Source organism: Vigna unguiculata, chromosome 6 (assembly GCF_037176805.1).
Source record: "Vigna unguiculata cultivar grain cowpea cultivar isolate G323 ecotype 2 chromosome 6, ASM3717680v1, whole genome shotgun sequence".
Lineage (NCBI taxonomy): Eukaryota > Viridiplantae > Streptophyta > Magnoliopsida > Fabales > Fabaceae > Vigna > Vigna unguiculata.
Window position 1 is genome coordinate 29,046,942 of NC_140797.1, and position 11,802 is coordinate 29,058,743.

Genomic DNA, 11,802 nt, shown 5'->3' on the forward strand with positions numbered 1-11,802 from the left:
CAAACCTTGTTATGCAACTAGGATAATCAAATATTGCAATGTTGTTGCATCCAATACTAGTGAATATGTTTTTTCACAAATAAATACTAGGTTTTGTGAAAAACTTGAGCAACCAACCATACTTTGTATCTAATAATTTCATCATTCTTATTTTGTATTTGCGCAAAAATCCACATGTATCCAACGGGTTTCACACCCTAAGGAGTGCGACATAGGTCCAAAAACCTTTCCCTAAGCAAGCAAATATAATTATGCTTCTTTGCATATTTTCATTTTGGTGAATCATTTCTTTGTCGACAATCTTCAATGATTATTGATTATTGATCCTCATTGTCATTCATAACATTCATCGTAATATTATATGTAAAAGTTTCTTCAATGTTGACTTTATTTTGGTTCCATATTATATTATTCATGACATAATTTATTGAGATCTCATCACTTTTAACAATTTTATGTACCTGAGGTTCTTTTAGAACTGAATCATTAATTATGTCAAATGAACCTTTTGGGATTTCCATATTTTTTATTAGGTCATATGGCATTTTAGCTCCCTTTCTCATTCAAGGTTTTTATCTTTGGAACTAATAGGTCTACCACACTTCAAGTGTGTCTTTAGAACTAACAGGCCTACCACGCTTCAAGCGTGTTATGAATTACTATCAATTATATTCAGAGCATTACAGCTGGTATATATATAACTTAGTTACCCTTTTTCTGTTAGTAAAAATATAAGTTAATTGATTGACTAATTTTGTAAATGAGTTATCCTTTGAAGTTCTAGTTCATATTCTTTTGTACGAGGATCAAGACGAGATAATGATAATTCATTCCAACCAATATATTTTCCAATTGTTTTCTTTTTCCCCCTAATGTTGGAAAAATTATTCATCAAAATGGCAGTTGAAAAATCAAACTATAAATAAGTCTCCAGTTGGTAGTTCAAGATATATTATTATTGAGGGAGAATCGTATCCAACATATATTTTCAATAATTTTTTATGACCCATCATAGTCCTTTTTGGTGGGGAAATTGAAACATATACACCACACTAAAAAAATTCTTAGATGAGAAATATTAGGTTATTGACCAAAAAACAACTACATAATAGAGTATTTATGATAGCTTGTTAGCTTGATGCGAATCAATAATGCAACATGCAAAATTGTATATCCCCAAGTAGCAATCGAAAGATTAACTCTCATAAGTAATGGTCTTGCAACCAATTTTAGAAGTTTTTGTAATGATTTTACAAGTCTTTTTTTAGTATGAACATATGCTACTAGATGTTTAACTTCAGTTCCAATTGATATACAATACTCATGAAAAGCATGAGATGTAATTTCACTTGTATTATCAAAACAGATTTTCTTAATTGAATAATCTGGAAAGTGAGCTCTTAATTATGCTAACAACTTTGCAAATGCCTAATTGCGACTTGGTAATAAACAAATATGTGACCATCTAGTTGATGCATCAATTAAAACCATGAAATATCTAAATGATCAACATGGTGGGTGTATTGGACCACAATATCACCCTGTATTCATTCTGAAAATGATATTGACTCATTTCTAATTTTTCTGGTGATGGTCTTATTATCAACTTTCCTTTGTGAACATATAGTACGTGAGAACTCATTGGTCTAAAGAAGTTTTTTTTTAACTCTTAAGTGGGTGTCCACATGAGTTTTTCATCATAATAGATCCAAGATGACCAAACTGATCATGTCAAACAAGGAATTCATTTTTGATTCATAAACTTTTGGTTTACCATGACATGCATTTTAATTGTACTAATATATGTGTAGTACAAATCATCCAACTAATCATGCCAAACAAGACATTTATTTTGATTCGTAAACTTCTGATTTACCATGACATGCATCTCAATTGTACTAATATATATGTAAACCATAAGAAAATGTTAATAATTTCTCCAATACACATCCTTTTTTTATTCAAATCAATTCTAGTGATATAAAGATATTTCATATCTTCTTCATTGTTAGTCTCAATATGATATCCATTTAGATAAATATCCTTGAAACTTAATAAGTTTCTATTAAACTTCTTGGTAGAAGTATACTAGCTCTTCTGGAGCCTTCAAATATATTTGTAGTGCTAGAAATAATGTTAAGATTGACTTCTCGCATTACCAAAGAAGAGAAAAAAAATATTACTCTTGAGAATTGTATGAGTTGTTGCACTATCAATAAGACACATATCCTCATCATTGGTGCTAATGCCAACATTCATTCTTCATATAAACATAAATATCAATATTAGATATTACTATGTAAAAGGAGAAGAAGAATAAAATATTTAGAGGATTTTATTGATCAAGAAAAACTTATATAAGCAACATGAAACATAAAACAAATATAAAGCATTGGCTTAAAATTAAGAACATAATATGAGAAAATCTACTTTTTTAACACACTCATCATCAATGAGGCAATCAATGCTTCCATTGGTTTACCAAAGAAAATAATAATATGAAGATGATTAGTATCCATATGGCCATAATCAGAATCACCATTTTCATAAACAAAGTGTGTTTCTATGTTCTTCTAATTATTTTTAAGATGCTTTGGTGTACGACAAGTATAACTCATATGGTCTTTACCATCGTAATGATAATATATACTTTCATCTTAGTTGTCATTAATTTAATTTTTTTCTTTTTCCTTTTTTATACTATTGTTCCACTTCTGATGATAAAATTTCTTTTTGAAATTTTCTTTATGACCATGTCCACAATCATGATCCCTAGCATGACCACAACCATAACCAAGGCCACGACTATGACCATGAAAATATATATAAGAAATATTATTGCATTCACTTCTAGGAATGGAGCAGAACCAGTTTGGTGGATCTCATGATTTTTCATCAAAAACTTCATTGTTTTATTCAGCCATACAAAGGCATGAAATAAATTCGGAATATTTGTGAAATCTCTTTTCACAACAGTGTTGTCAATGTAGTAAATTAGTTGCTCCGATATTTTATTTATTTCTTTAATGATATCACCAAGACCCATGACATTTAAATGTATTTCAACTTTTAAAATCAAATATAAGTAATTATTCCTTGTAATATCAAGGGTCACAAATTCAAATTTTGCAACGTTTGGTGTGTTTAGAACTAGCACATAAAATAATAGTAATAATAATCACCATAATAATAATAATAATAATAATCACCATTATAATAAAAATAATAATAATAAGATGGAGACGGAAATTGATAAAGTCAAACAATTCTTATCACAAGAATAAGAATATAAGGTAAAATTGTAAATGAAGAGAGTATTAGAGAGATCATGGATTTACACACGCATAGCATTGTTGTTAGAGAGATCATGGATTTAGACACGCAAAGCATTGTTGTTAGAGAAAAGAGACGCTTCCACCAGCGTTCAGTTGGTTGAAGCATTGTGTTGATAATGTATTATAAAATAAAGTTAATAATAAAGTAAAAAAAGAAATGGAAGAATAAAAAATGAGAGAATGAAGAACAACTTTTCATCGTGTCCTATACTTCTCACTGTCTCCTATTACTGATAGGAGAGTACTATTTATTGATACAAGACATAATGCATAAAGGATACAAAAATTAAAATAGTTAATACAAATATTGTACATAATGAAACATATGAGTATCAATCATATCAATTAATATCAACCATACAGGTAATTGTATCAAATCAATGAACGACCATTAATTCATAATAATAATATTATTAATAGTGATATTATTAGTTGTACTTTCCATAATCTATTACTTTTAGTATAAAAAAATTAATATTAAAATAAAATTATTTAATTTTAATTAATTTTTACAAAAGCAAATACCCATTATTAGTATTTTTTTTCATATTATCTAACTCTTTATTTAAATAATATATTTTTAACTAGACATAATTATAATACTTAAATAAAATTATTTAAAGAACCAAAAAACAACGACATGTTCTTAATACAAATTTAATACAATCTATTCAATATTTTATGATTTAAATAAATTGTATAAAATATTTAGCACATTATTGTTTTAACAAATATACATTACTTTCTAAATTATAAATCTTTAAATACCACTAGTTATTATTATTATTTTATACTACTCACAAATTTGTATAAAATAATATTCTTTTATTTTATTAATTTGTTTTTTAAATAAAAAAGCAAACACCCCGTGCGACGCATGGACCGTAGAGTAGTTATTAATTAAAAGAAAGATTAGAAAAGTTTGCATATGAGCAACCAACCACCACAATCATTCAAAAGTCAACTACCTCGCTTTTCACGGATCCTTCTTCAATAATTCTCTCTTTTTAATAGCAATACATTTATGAAATTGAGATCTACCATGCCGACTAGTTGCCCCACCCGAACACTTCTCGATGTTGCAGTAATTATTTGGTTCAAAATTAGTTGGAAAATGCTACACAATCAACAAATCCCATCAAATAAAAATATTAGAGCGGTAAAGAAAATGTCCCACATTTATGATTTTGATTAGGTAATAAACATGATAAATGTGTAAAATATGATAGTACTACGAATGAAATATGTAAATTCAAATTTCAAGATGATGATGATAAAAGATGTAAATGTTTTGTCACACAGACAAAATAATAATATGTAACCTTATTATTATGTCTGATATGCATTTACATGATACATAGGTTTTTAAGTTAACATCTTATTTTACAAATACTTACATATTTATCCTATTACTAAAAATGTTTGTTTCTTATATCTAGAAGATCTAATGTAGGAAAGTTTTATATCAATGAGAGACTTTTTTTTTATCAGCAAAGAATAAAATAAATTAGATAGAGCACTTAAGGGTACTCTAACCCTTATACAAAAAAACAAAATCTGGACAGATAGATACAATAGCTTAGCATCATGGCTCCATCAAAACAAAAGACCATTCAAAACTAGATGATCACAATTTGGAACAATTTTGTGATCCACAAAACAAAGGGGACAAAGAGTATGTATACCTAAAACACATACCTCTACCAAATTTCCAAACAATATAATAATAGTATACATTAATCACACCACATTCTTCCTAATGCCAATACTTCAAACGTTTGAACATGTCCTCCACCTCGTAGAAGGAGGATAAATGCATCCAAATGGCCCTCCAAGAGAACAAGAAATATTAAAGTACGCTTAATACATTTCATTCTCATTACATTTATTAAACTGGACAATTTCACTTCTGTCCCAAAGGAGATTGATCAACAAGTACTATTGTATTTATGATTTGTCTTGGTCCCTTCATCAATAGTGACCTGTATAAGCTTGCTTGGCACACTTAAACACACATCAGTTAATCATATCACAAAGATTTTAAGCATACATAAGGAGAAAGAAACCAATCACTATAAGAGAACATAACAGATGGACTTTTATGTTTCATCCAAACCCAAGTTGTTACTTGAGCAAGAGCAAATATCTCTACAGGATCAACTTTCCTATGTTTAAAAATTACCTCATTCCTATGTTTCCATATTTCCCCTACTATTGCTAACACATTCCTTGCCAAAAATTATTTTGTCTACTATTAAGGTTCACTAGATGGAAGTGTTGAAAATTGTCTCTTGCTTTAACATGATGCACTAAGCTCACCCTAATCTATCTATCACATATATTCCACACCTTTTGGGATACACTACATGAGAAGAATAGGTGTTTTGCATTCTCTTCACTTGCTAAGCACATCTCACATAGGTTATTTTGTAATTGAACTTCCCTTGCTGCTAGTTTAACCTTTGTAGGTAACTTATCCAGGAACAACCTCTACCCTAATAGTTGTGCCTTCGGGTCCACCCTAATACTCCATAATGTTTTAAACTCTTTATTCCCTTCCTCATCAAAGGAACCTTGTAACTTATTATAAGCATACTTAACCGAAAAAACACCATTGTCATTATCCTTCCACTTCCAAGTATCAGAGCTCCCCATTCTAAGACTATGTCTGTTTAATAATATGATAAGTTGTTCCTCCATAATGAGACGAATTTATTTTATAAATGAGTACACATTTTATTTTACAAATTAGTTTTGTAAAATTAAGTTAGATTTAAATTCACTTTTTAACATGAATATTATAGTAATGAGTTAGAGTCTATCCTAACAAAATTTATTGTTTGTTGGATCAATTATTTTACTTGTTATCGTGTCGTTATAGACCATCCATTAATATCTACGCTTGAGATGTGTTTATATATCTCGTTGTGAGAGAGATGTGTTGGAAGTAGGACTCTTTATAAGATTTAAGGTTAATTTATAACATATATGACAATATAAATCTCACCTTATAAGCATCTTTTGTGAGGTTTAAAAAGACTTAAAGTCTACTTGTTAACAACTTACGTTAAAGTTGTGTTGCTTCACCAACTTCCTAACACTTAGGTTTGTCAACTCTAAAAATGATTGTAATAGAGAATCATTATAAAAAAAAATCAAATAGTGACTGAAAATTTAGTCACTAAATGACTAAATTTAGTGACTAAAAAAATTAGTTACTAATATGTTCGTCATTGATTCATTGTAATCGATTTTGTGACCGAAATTTGTAACAAAAATTAGTAATCGAAATTGTGACTGAATTTAAGTCTGAAGTTGTAAACAAAATCAATAACCAAGCTTTAACTTCACAAGAGTATGCCTAAGGGGACTTTTGCTTTAACTTCTTTATCATCCACCATCATTTAAGATTGAGGGACACCATTTAATATGTGTGGTTCAGATAAGTTAACCCCACTACATAATCACCACATAAATGCAATGTCCCCTCCAAAGTAACAAAATTAAATTGACACACCAAAGTCAACGATCTTATACTGATTTCTATATTAATGTCTTGTAGACCCATGTGTTGTGATAAATATTTGATTGCATTTCCTAGCGAAGAATTAGACATAAAACTGAGAGATGAAGAAATAAGAAGCTACCCTTCATAATTAACTTCTCGGCTGGTTTTTCTTTTCCAGTTCTTCAATGGTCATTTTCGTTTCATCCTCAGGAAAAAGGCTCCAAGTGAAAAACTTGATATATTTCATTTGATGTAAAAAACGACGCACTATTCTGTCGCCTAAAACGAATGCAGGTCAGCTAAACATGTGGTTTATGTTGCGGGTCACACAATTGTTCCGTGATGAAGGTCAAGTGGATCAAGTCACAATTCAAGTGAAAGAAAATTGTCAAAATTTAATAATCAAAATATCATTGTCCTAAATAAAAAGAGTTGTGTCCTAACTAATTGTAACGTCTTATTTAATTAATAAACCAAATTAAAAGGAAACGTCACGTAGAATAATATGTTAAGCAGTCTTGGAGTACAATCACAACTCCGTACAGTAACCAAGGCACACCATGATGTCAAAATAAAACATAGAGAAATAACGACAAAGTTTTCAAAAAGGAAGCCCAAAGGCCAGACAATACATGGGCCATTGCCCTAAAAGAAAAGCCCAATCAGCACAAGAAGTCCAACCCAGAAAGACTATGCAGCGGCTTCATCTCTCCCCTGTTGACCATGATTTCCTCTCGCATCTGCTCCCATCAATAAATTGATGATCATCGCAAAAGTAGAAGAACAACATACAAGCAATCAAATAAGCAAAGGGTAAGCTAGAGTCAAAAAGATTTTCATCATGCAATCAGGTATACTTTCACAGTCCAATATACATACAACACCCAAGCATGTTATGACTTTCAAATCAATACACTAAGACTCGACTCGACTCATCCGGATACATATAACCTGGTCGGATTCAGCGGATGCTTGCACTTGTGGTGGATACCTCTGCTCACCCCCGAGCTGCTCACCCCTGAGCTATATGTTACAAGTGTTATAATGAATCAATTCCCTCACACACAAGGTTAGCCCTTAATGAGTTTCAGGCCTCCTACTACTCTCACCACAGGAGTCAGTCCGCTCTAAATGAGACTAACTGACTCCTTAAAGTGTCAGGATGCAATCCTTACCTTGAATCCTTACCAAGTTATATAGATGGGGCACCACCATGGACACCCACTAACAGGGACCATGGAATTACGTCCCGACCACTGAAGCACGACCCTGAAATCTCACCTAGAGATTCCAAGGAATTACGCACTAACACAAACCAATCATACTCAATCAATCAAGAAAGATTTATCATACATATACATATATACATGTCACATACCAACTCTTCATAATCCACCTCTCTCATGTTCCTAATGAATCCATACCACCCCATTATTCTCAAACCATAAATGTGGAATTTCATCTCATGCCAATACCATGCCACTTTAAATACCAACCATCTCATTTGTTTCACATGCCAAGATCACACATTCTCATCATTTACCATCCATGAATCACATAACTCATACATCACCGTTCATCATATATTTTACCATAACAATTATATCCAAGCAAGTGCCAACCATCCAAGAACAAGAAATAACCAAACACCACACTTCCCTCGCCCAACTCCTCGCTCAGGCTGAAGGGTCTCGCTCAGGCGAGCCCCCTTCGCCTAGGCGAGGGCTCGAAAAGGGGGAATAGTAACCTCACGCGGGATCTCCCTTAAGCGAGACCCCTCTCGCTTGGGCGAGATGGTCGCTCACTCAGAAAGAATGTGGGTCGCATGAGCGACTATTCGCGTGAAGTAGCTTGGGCGAGCCTCTGTTAATCTCGCCTTGGCGAGATCATGCTCGCTTGGGCAAGAAAACCAGTGCTCACCACTGTTCTCTCGTGCAACAGTCCAATAACACAGCCCAAACAACACAATATGACATTTTATAAGCTCAAAGCAGTAAACAATCCATGAATCACGTAACATCATCAAAGACATCATGAAAAATCAAAGCTTTAACAGAACCCTAACTTCCCTTACTTGGAAATAAGCTAGCAAGGACTTCGACACCCAATAGCCGAGCACGGCAGCTCACGAAACAGATTTATGAACTGAACAAGATAGCAGAACAGATTAAATTTATTTAAGATTAATATCCTAAAAACTTAAACTAACAATCCTAGTCAAGAATATTCATATAGCTACATATATTTGTATAAATCTGAAAATACTAGTAAGAACATGTATCTTCTTAATTTTATTTATTTGCCATTACCTATGAGCTCAGATCAAGTATAATCATTCACTTAAAAAATATTTACAATACCATAAAACTATATACATACTGCTTACAATAAATATATATATATATATATATATATATATATATATATATATATATATAATGTATATCATAAAACACATATCACAATAAATGTATCAATTATATAAACATATAATCTCCATTTATCAATATTTCACTAAAGGAAACATCACTTGAACAAAGTGAAAATTTGTTGTTCTATTGAATATCTATTTTATTTTTGCTTTAGTGAAATCCCCCATTTAAGAAAAATGTAAATCAAAACAAAAACTTATGTAGAATTGTAAAACAGGTTTGATATGTCATAATATCAATAAAATATCTCTCAACCTTTCGATATAAATCGAACGTCATTATAAACTTAACAAAGTATGGTTAAAATGATTAAATCCATCAATTTCTAAAGTTAGGGGACTAAATTGGGGCAAAGTTTCAAAGAGTGACTAATTTCAATTTTCACTGAAAGTTAAGGGATCAAAACATATTTAACCCTAATTTTTATTAATGCACAAAAAATAGATTTCATTAGAATTTAAAAAAATTGAAGTAAATATTTTTTTCCTTTTATATATTTTTTAAAATATTTTTAAATTTTGTCAATTATGTAACATTAACGTTTACAAATTTAATAAATATTTTGCCTCTTGTGAAATTTTATTTGATATTTTAATTTGAAATGTATACAATTATAATTTCTTTCTAAATATTTGATATTGAAGAAACAAGAATACCCTCTTTTTAATATTGAATATTTGATAATATTATGTTTCTTATACCGTAATTTTTTTATTATTGTATAAAATTAATTAATTAATATTGAAATAGTAAGAAAGTGGATATGGGTACTCGTACGAGTATATACTCGTTATCTGGTGGAGATGGAGATGACAAAAATTTGATACACATTATGTTTGGGTATAAAGATGGGGATGAAGTTTTTCTCTAGGAATGGGTATGAAATAGTGAAACTCGTCCCCATCCCACCTCTTTCATTATCACCCCTATTCAACTTCATTATCCTCTTCCTCTCTACGCTTCCACTCTCTCTCTCTCTTCTCAATCATCCATTTTTGTCAATCACTCATCCACTTTCATCCTCTCAAACACCTTTCCACCCAACAATTCATCATCTTCTTCATTTTTTCTCCATTTTCAATTAGTGCACAAAGATTGATTAAAAGATTTTGATGATGATAAAGATGCTGAAGAAAACACTTGAAGATATTGAAGACAATATAGTTTATGTTTAAAGATTCTTATTATAATAGACTTAAACTTTTTCTAGTTAGGTGCAAAATTGTTAGAACAATAGCCAGCTCGCAACTCCTTTGAGAGAAACTCTTTTTTTCGCAAAAATCAGTATGGTAATCGATTAACAACTTATAATAATCGATTACCAACTCAAAAAATTCTATTTTTCAAAACCCACTTAAGATAATTGATTACCACGAATGGTAATCGATTATCACTGACAGTTATAACTTGGTTCTTGAAAAAACGACTTGAAATAATCGATTACCATTTCTGGTAATCGATTACCACTGGCAGTTATAAAAATATTTGTTCAAATTTGTTCATGAGATAATCGATTACCATTTTGGGTAATCGATTAACACTATAAGACTTTGTTTTCGAAAATCACTGGAATAATCGATTATCTTAAATGGTAATTGATTATCCTTGGCAGTTTCAGCTAAACTCTTCATTTCTAACTCAGCTTGCGAAAATCTCTTTAAATAGAACTCAGTTTCCAAACTTCAAACTACCTTTTTAAGATTCAGAGTTCTTGTGTTGTGACTGCAAAGTGTTACTCTGTGAGTTTCTTAAAAATAGCTTTGAAAAGCCTAGTGTGAGTGAGTGATAACTTTTTCTAAGTAAAGTTCTTAAAAGATTGAGTGTTGTGCTGTTGCTAGGAAAGCTGGTCATCCTTTGTGTGATTCAGGGGGAGCTTTTGTTCATCTCTTGTGGTTGTTCAAGAGAGGTGTTTTCTAATCCTTACTCTTTTATAATCTATTGTAATCTGATTATTATAGTGATTGAGTTAATCTCTTTGTTTAAGATATTAACAACTGGACGTGGAGTCTTTTGATTTGAACCAGTATAAATATCAGTGTGCATCTTCTTCCCTTAACCTCTTTATTTATCTACACTTGGTTTTAAAGTAACTGTTATTTTAAGTTAATCAATTAAATTTTGAGGAAAATTTTTAAAACCTGTCAAGACTTATAAAAATCCAATTCACCTCCCTCTTGGTTTTTTACCCTTGTTTAGTCATTCCATTGCGCGATACCAACAATTATCACCCTCATTCACCTTCATTATCCTCTTCCTCTCTACCCTTCCACACACTCTCTCTCTTTCTCTCTCTTCTCAATCATCCATTTTTGTCAATCATTCATCCACTTTCATCCTCTCAAACACCTTTCCACCCAACAATTCATCATCTTCTTCATTTTTTCTCCACTTTCAATTAACACCAAGGGCACACCTTCCACTTCCTCTTCTAATCACTTCCAATCAGGGTTACACCTTCCACTTCTAATCATTGTGATTGAATAGAATGTTATGATTGTCGGTGATTTAGAGAAGCATAATTTCGTGT